This window comes from Megalobrama amblycephala, linkage group LG18 (assembly GCF_018812025.1).
Source record: "Megalobrama amblycephala isolate DHTTF-2021 linkage group LG18, ASM1881202v1, whole genome shotgun sequence".
NCBI lineage: Eukaryota > Metazoa > Chordata > Actinopteri > Cypriniformes > Xenocyprididae > Megalobrama > Megalobrama amblycephala.
In genome coordinates this window covers 15,498,668-15,507,559 of record NC_063061.1, presented here as the reverse complement: position 1 = coordinate 15,507,559, position 8,892 = coordinate 15,498,668, and the positions used below count along the sequence as shown (strand labels likewise).

General features: G+C 36.4%; 1 long non-coding RNA gene across 2 annotated transcripts; it reads right to left on the bottom strand.

The window, feature by feature from the left end:
* Positions 1–946: 946 nt before the first annotated feature.
* LOC125252224 lies at positions 947–7,844 on the bottom strand. Of its 2 annotated transcripts, XR_007181200.1 has the most exons (3): positions 7,458–7,643; positions 6,333–6,620; positions 947–977 (listed from the first exon to the last, which is right to left on the bottom strand). It is a non-coding gene; the product is annotated as an uncharacterized LOC125252224 (long non-coding RNA). The 2 variants fall into 2 exon arrangements; XR_007181199.1 differs by lacking the exon at positions 947–977 and having other exon boundaries at positions 5,669–6,620; positions 7,458–7,844.
* Between the last annotated feature and the right edge of the window lie 1,048 nt (positions 7,845–8,892).

Here is an 8,892-nt window from a genome sequence, read left to right as displayed (position 1 = left end):
ACGGTCAGATAAGTAAGATTTGAACCATGCCAAAGCAATTCCACTAATGCCAATATAGTTTTCAAGTCTTTTTAAAAGAATGTTGTGATCGATAGTGTCAAAAGCAGCACTGAGATCTAATAACACTAATAGAGAAATACAGCCACGATCGGATGATAAGAGTAGATCGTTTGTAACTCTAACGAGAGCAGTCTCAGTACTATGGTATGGTCTAAATCCTGACTGGAAATCCTCACAGATTCCATTTCTTTCTAAAAAGGAGCACAGTTGTGTTGAAACTGCCTTTTCTAATATCTTTGACAGAAAAGGTAGATTCGAGATTGGCCTGTAATTTACTAAATCTCTCGGATCTAGTTGAGGTTTTTTAATAAGAGGTTTAATAATAGCCTGCTTAAAAGTTTTTGGCACGTATCATAGTGTTAAAGATGAATTAATTATATCAAGAAGTGGACCTACGACCTCTGGAAGCATTTCTTTCAGTAGTTTAGTCGGCATTGGGTCTAACATACATGTTGTTGATTTTGATGATTTGATAAGTTTAGATAATTCTTCCTCTCCTATAGCGGCGAATGATTCTAGTTTTACCTCAGGGACACTACAGTGCACTGTCTGAAGCAAAACTGTAGACTGTTGCATGTTTATAATTTTCTCTCTAATATTGTCAATCTTGCAAGTAAAGAAGTTCATAAAGTCATTACTGCTGTGCTCTTTGGAAACGTCAGCAGTTGAATCTCTGTTTCTAGTTAATTTAGCCACTGTGTCAAATAAATACCTAGGATTATGTTTCTATTAAGAGATTTGAAAAATAAGTAGATCTAGCATTTCTTATAGCCGTTCTGTACTCAATCATTTTTTCTTTCCACGCAAGGCGAAAAACTTCGTTTTGTTTTCTTCCAATTACGTTCAGCTTTTCTCACAGCTCGTTTTAGAGCCCGAGTGTGCTCATCATACCACGGCGTTGGATTAGTTTCCTTAATCTTCTTTAGACGTAAAGGAGCGACTGCATCTAATGTGCTGGAAAAGAGAGAGCCAATAGTTTCTGTTGCAGCATCGAGTTCTTCTAAGTTGTCAGGTATACTAAGGCGATGAAACTGCTCGGGGAGATTATTTATAAAGCAATCTTTAGTGGTAGAAGTGATGGTTCTACCATATTTATGGCTGGGTGGTGGTTTTGTAGCCTTGGCTAACTGTATTATACACGAGACTAAATAATGATCTGATATATCATCGCTCTGCTGTAGAATTTCAACAGCATCAATATCAATTCCATGCGACAGTATTAGATCTAAGGTATGATTACGACAATGAGTGGGTCCTGACACGTGTTGTCTAACTCCAATAGAGTTTAAAATGTCTGCAAATGCCAATCCAAATGCGTCTTTATTATTATCTACATGGATATTAAAATCACCAACAACAAGGACTTTATCCGCAGCCAGTACTAACTCTGATAGAAAATCAGCAAATTCTTTGATAAAGTCAGTATGGTGCCCTGGTGGCCTGTATACAGTAGCCAGCACAAATGTCAACTTACATAATGTTACATAAAGCACCATCACTTCAAAGGAATTATATTTGAAATTCTTTTGAATGATTCTGAATATATTACTATAAATTACAGCAACACCTTCCCCTTTGCCTTTCTGTCGAGGATTGTGTCGATAGTCATAATGAGGACTAGACTCATTTAAAATAATGTAATCGTCTGGTTTTAGCCAACGAATAAGGAAATAACAAGTCCTTTTTCGATTTTCCGAATTTGATTTCTTAATTGAATATGAAAAGAACGAATGATACACGGATTGCTAAGTGTTTTTGAACGTTTTGATTTCATTTGGTTTAATAATTAACATTACCTTTGCAAGTCTGACTCTCACTGCGCTCGTGAATTAGCAGAACTTGACGGGGACATTCAAATGCTTAACAAGAAAAACGCTTTATGTGACAAACAAACAATTCTGTACATATTTATTAAAGCATACTGCGTGGAGATACGCAAATGAGCCCAAAATATGAACGCAACACGTTTATAAAAACTGTTTCCTCTCGTGTCCTCTCAAGAAAAGGCTTAATGCACTTAGACTGATATTAAAGAGACCAAATTCTATTTACAAATAAGGCACATGCAGAAAAACGGATGAGACCAAAATATAAACTTTCAGTATCACTTAAAATGCAAGCATTTTATACATTTTCTTTATAACGGTTTTATAAAGGTATTAAATTGCTTAGTGTGGTTGTCATTTGTTAAAATAAATATAAAAATACATTGTGTTCGTGTCCGTCTGTCCGCTGAATTTGACCCATAAACTCTGATTCGCCTCATCTGTGATCATGGAAAAGGGGGATTACATTGACAACAGTTGTAGGCCTACTTAGTATGCTCGTTTAAGCACCATTTAAATGTTTCCAACAAATAAATGAATCGACTTTTCTCAGTGTGTTGATCACATAGATTTATTTGGATATTCATACGATGGCTGAAGCAGTGGTGAGCGTCCGTGCGACACGGTAAACAGATCAACATTGCAAACGAAATTCTACAAAACTTCAGTGAAAAAAAATAAAATGATCGTGCGACGCGATAAAATAGCTTCTATTCCCTGCAAACGATACCATTAAAAATGTTAACGTTCCACTTAATGGCAGAAACAAAACAAAAGGTAAGCAAGAATCCGTATTAATTTCAGTACGAGTAATAGAGGGCGATCCTGTCAAAATGGCGGCGCCGCCCCGGCATGCAACGAGGCGTGACGTCGGTTCGTATTCTCTATGAGTACTGTTGTAAATCCTCTGTATATTTTTGTATGCGAAGATCTTGTTCTGCAATAAGATGAATGATGACGATGTTTTTTTTACTATGGTAAAAATGCCATGCACGTGAGTCAGTTTTTACAACATTAACAGTCTTTATGTAGAAATAGTATTATATTAAACACAATTTGTATTATTATGTATGTCTATCGAATAAAAGTGGGAAAATAGACTTTGATATTTAAAAAGAATGGCTAATGTTGATCTTCATTGTATATAGGCCTGTAGGCGCTGAAATTAGTACATTAAGCTTTGAATGAGAATTTTTTTTACTGCACGTAAATTTTGGAAACATGCGTTTATTTCACAAATATAAACAGCTTCATCTGCAACTGCAATAAAGACAGCAAAGTTTGCAAGATACGGGCAGCAGAAAGTGTATGGCTTCAGTAACGTTACGTATATTTAACTCCTCCGACTTCAAGCAGTAAATCGCGCCGATCGGTAAGTTTGAGATCTGCCAAACACCTTGCTTTGAATTTACATGAAATTAGGCGACTACAGTCATCCTTTAACTACATTTGTGGCATATGTACAACTATTGAGTGCACTTCATTCGAGTCGCGCTAGTATTCCACTATGCTGACGGAAATGAGGATACACTGCATCGAGTCCTAACGGAAGCTGTGTGACGTCATGTGAAAAGGGTCTATAGCAAGCAGCAACCTCCCCCTTTCTCTCGTGAAGCCAATACGGAAGTAACTTAAACTGCGATTCATCGACTGGCCGCTAGGGACAGGCTCCAAAAGAGAGCATAATCTCATAGAGTCCCATGTTAAATTGGCCAAGTTTATAGCAGAAAAAAACATGTTTACAAGTTGGTTCAAATTGTGGTTTTGGTCTATACTGCTATTTTTGCCCTTCATGACAACTCTGAGGGGGGTGAATTTTTTTATAACTTATCCGTTTAAATTATATTAAGCCTTAAAGTTCTGCATAATTAAGGGCGTGGTCACTTGAGTGACAGGTAGATTGCGCTGCTGTCTGTGAGCCGTCATGTTACCTCAGCTGCCGCTGAATTTGGCATCTCAGCTGTATTTGTGCTCGATTATTTTATACAATTATAAAATATGGCTTGCTGCATAATATTCGAGACTGATGTGTGTCTGTGTAGATGTGCATGCATGGGGAAGAGACACAGAACACACGTTGTTGGATCGTGGCATTGGCTGAAAGTTTTGGTTGTGAGATTTACTACAATGACAATGGCGGGAGGATATCAAAATCCGACAGCACTGCTTGGATATTATAACTAAAACTGCTGCACTATTTTGAAAAAATATATACTTTGGACACAGGCTCATTTGTTTGTTAGATACGATCGTATACAGTTTTACAACATAAACGCTGCTCAGATTGCATCCTTTCTTGAAGAACGATGACAGAGAGCAGATCATTCAGAAGAAATGTGACATGTTTTTTTGTTTTGCAATGGACACTCATATTTTACCCAAGTGCCACAGATTGGATTCATCTCGCGATCTCTATTTCATTATAAAGGTATGAAGTCCCATTTGATTTTCCATGTTGTTATTTGCACAACCAACACTACTGGTGTTGGAGGATCTATATCTTAAAAAACACCGTAGATTGACAGTAAACCTTTAGAACGTTCTGATGATAAAACTTGTCTTCATTAATATTTTAGATCGTATCTAAGATAGATAGATAGCTCCTTTGCTGCTAACATGGTCACGTCGAGCTAGGCGGGCGTGGTTTCAGCAACCAGTCATATCAGCTCAAACCACCTCCCCGCCTCTTTGCCCATTTTCAGTTATCCGGGAGTGACGTGCGGTGACGCGCAGCTAAGATGGCCGCGGCCTCATTTTCGCTTCAAAACTGCTGTTCAGAACTCTATGGGTGACGTCACGGACGCTACGTCCTTTTTTTTTTCAGTCTATGGTCTATAGGCAGTAGCGTTCGATAGGGTGTCTACCTATATGATGTCTAGGTTCCGACGCCCATGCTTGAATTGATATTGTCACTTAATATTATATTAAATTTGAACTTGCCATACCTTGACTTTTTGTGAATTGACGCCACTTAGGGACGGTCCATCATTTTTTTCCCGTCCCAAATTAAGCCAGTTGAAAAACATGGGATGATGCGAATTATTCTGGCCCACCCACACTTTTAGAGGCCCACCCACCATCCACCTTCTGCCTCCGCCACTGGTGTGGAGGTGAGCTTCTGTAAGCGGCTTCTTATTTCATTTAAAGACATGAGTTTTGTTTTTGAATTTTATCAGTATTTATCTGCGGCTTCTTGTCGACATAAACTTTTAGGAGCGTGAGAGATCAAACGCGAGAGAAAATGAATGTCTTGAGGTTTAATTGTACATTAAAGGTTATAATACTGAAGATTGCATAATGTCCAGTGTTTTTGGAGAATATTTGATTATTTCTGATGATTCTTCTCTATTGTTGGGTCTGATTAGGTTGTGCTGTTACAGTTGAAAGAGAATACTAGTATCATATACATATATTCAGCCGTCAAGAAAGTCTCACTCCAACCATGGCCATCACTCTACCCATTATTAGCATAATTATGCACATACACCATCACAATTAATGATCACTCAATTCTGAAGGATTCAAACAATATGAAAATAACAGTCGTGGCTTGCTGTAAGACAGTATAGACCTCAAAGGGCATTTCAGTACTCCACACAAAGAATGATCTTGTTGCCATTTTCTATCATTCTAATAATTTTATTTAGTTATTTTTAGTTAACATTATCATCTAACATATAAAAGTAGAATTTTTTTTTTTAACAATCATCAACAGTTTCAATTGTGACTTATATAAAAAAAACTGTTGAATAAATGTAAATGAAAATATGAATCAATTCAAATAAATTTAAATTCTTTATTGTCACTACAGCATACACATAAGTATCAAAGTGAAAGTGTTGGATGCAATTATGTTGTGAAAGGAACGACCAGAATCCACAAAACACTAACTGCATATTCATGTAATCCACAGTATTCTTATGATATACAGTACATTACTGTAAAAATGCACAAACACCTATTATAGAATACATGTGTAAAATTCATAAAATTCATTTTATTACCATTTTGTTTTTTTAAATATAGTGAATAAACTGTATTAATGAATGGAATGAAATGTTCATGTTGTCTGAATACATTTTGGTTTGACTGTATGACTTTCATTCTCCACATAAGCACAAATATCTTTAAGAAAATAGTCAATTTCTGTGAGCCCATAAGTGGATTGTAACCCATACACGTATGATGGTTGGTGGGAAACAATTGTTAATAATTAAAACTTAAAATTATTAGTATTTTTCTCATCTGTTGTTTCACTTCAGAAGACATTGATTCATCCACTGGGGTTGCATGGATTACTGTGTCTTTAGGACTTGAAGACATGTATTATTTTCCTAAAAATCCTCATTCATGTTAATCTGTAGAAAGAAAGTAATATGCATCATGGACTGCATGAGGGTGAGTAAAATATATGAGAATTTCTTTGGGGTGAACTATCACTTTAACATTCATATGTTGTTGGTATGCTATTCCAAGATCAGTATGGACTAATAAGAATAAAGTACAACCTCTTGTGTGTTTGTGAACTGTGTCTTGTTTTAATCTAGAGCTCCAAAAAAATTAAAATATTTGCATAATATCAGGTGTCTGAAGATCAAGATCCCAGTCAGTCAAAGGTGATGTGTCTGAACAAAATAAGATTCTTGTCTGATGGGGACAGTGGATCTCTGGGGCTACCACTCCCTCCTCTGGGTCAGCATCAGAATTTTGTTAATGGAAAAGTTGCTCCACTCCCTGGAAAATAAGAAATCAGATGTATTATAATCTAACAATACAAACTGCTTTGAATTCCCACATAACAAATTATGCAGACTTAAAATATTTATTTCAAACAAATTATATATAATTTCAGCCATAATTACTTTCATGTATTAGGTTTTGCATTTGGCCATACAGTACTGTGCAAAAGTCTTAGCTGCTTTGTTTTAATGACCACCCATGTTTATTTTTTGGTCTATATTACAATGCAAACAGAAAATACAGGAAATATGCACACAAAAAAATCAGAACAAAATTTATTCTATAAGCAAAAATCAGTATTTAACGTGACCTCCTAGACTTCCAGTTTTTTCAAAGAAGAAACTTCTGATCAGATTTTGAAAGTTTTCTTGGCCTTCCAGTCATTTTCCATTCCATTTAGGTTTGAGAGAGCCAGGTTCTCACTATTACTCAAGTGTAAGGAGAGGTCACTAAATACTTGCCACTTTAGCCTGTAGAAGTCTTTTTTTCTGTTTTTTAATAATGCTTACAAATTTAAAGTATTTCCTGGTCATATTCTAATAAGAAGTCTGAAAAAAAATTATATGGTCACTATACCATTGCTAAAACAACATATAATGGTGTCCTAAGACTTTTGCACAGTACTTTATATGTAGGCCTATTATTATTAAAGACTACATTTTCCCCTTTAAATATGATCTAATCCAAGGCTGTATGTACAGTACATAACCAGATCCTGTAATGATTGGGTTAAATCAAGACAACACTGCTGTATAAAGTGGGCTCTAAATGAGCTCTAAAATACCTCTCCATCTGAAAAAGCAAAAGTAAACGTAAAAAATACTGACTTACCGCGAGTATCCAGATAACGACGATGATTGATGATAATGATGATTATATCATTCGTCTGTGCTAGGCCTAATATCATCTCACTAGTAGCAGCAGCTACAGATAAAATAATAAAAACGCCTATCTTTACATCACTAAAATGAAATAAGAAGCCGCTTACAGACGCTCACCTCCACACATGTAATTGTAAACACAACGCTGGCGTCTTCACTTCCAGGTCAAGTAGAAGCTGTCAATCAAAAACTCAGTAGCCAATGAGAACACACCACTGCTGGCCCCGCCCCCGCGAGAGATTTGTGCCAGAAAGACGAACGAAAACTCTGGGATCGTAAACGGAAACTTCAGAAGCATAAATGAAAACTCTGGAAATGCTTTTTAAGTAAAGATCAGTGAAAGAAAGAAAAGAAACTGTTAGCAAAACATGCAGTGTATTAAAGACAAAGTCAAACATTTTGCCTGCGATTTATTTTTTTAAGTTTCAAAGATTTTTTATTCAGTTTCAATTTATATTTTTATTAGTTTTTTTGAAAAGTTACGTTCATTATTTTTGGATCAAATGTAATTCCATAGTGGAGCTAATTAAAGGTGCTAAAGAGGATGTTTTGTTTTATACATTTTTGCAATATTACTTGAAACTGTCTTTACTAACTGATAAAAGACTATTTATTAGGTGCACTGAAAGGAATAATATTAATATACATCATCTGTGCACGAGGTAGGGCCTTAAAAACATCAGCCAATCGTTTACGCGATCATCGCGTAAACGATTGGCCCTCTGGCTTGTCAATCACTGCCGTGACGTTCCTTGTGAGAGACGTGCGCGGATTGGCCCTCTGGCTTGTCAATCACTGCCATGACGTTCCTTGTGAGAGACGAGCGCAGCTGCGCGCTCCAGTAACTTTTCACACTCCACAGGCGCTGCATGCAATGTTTTTGTCCGGAGACAGGAGTAACAACTGCAGATTATGAGTTACCTGCGGTGAGTCCGACATAATGAATCCACTAACACAACAGCGAATGCCGGTGGTAAACACTCGTGTTCCAATACGAGTGTTTACGAGTTTTGGGAGGCGTTCCTTCGAAGGAGGGGGGTTGTTCTTACGCATGCGCTCATTTCAAAAACTCAGTAACAGTCTTTGGTTTCTCAGCCGACGAAAAGATCCTCTTTAGCACCTTTAACTCATGGTTTGTGCACAGCATTTAACAGAAGAAGTTAGCGCAACTGATGTTTCTCTGATCAAGTGTCCCATGTTTTCCAGGTATGTTCAGTATGTTTTCAGGTATGTTAACTCATTGTATAAAATTATAGCATTTCTGTAATTTGATTTATAATGTTATGGACTAAATTTGAATATTTTATCAATGCTATTTTTCTATCCCCTTTTTCTATAATGCATTGTAACGGTTGTACAGTTATTAATAAATTTATGGGTGGAAT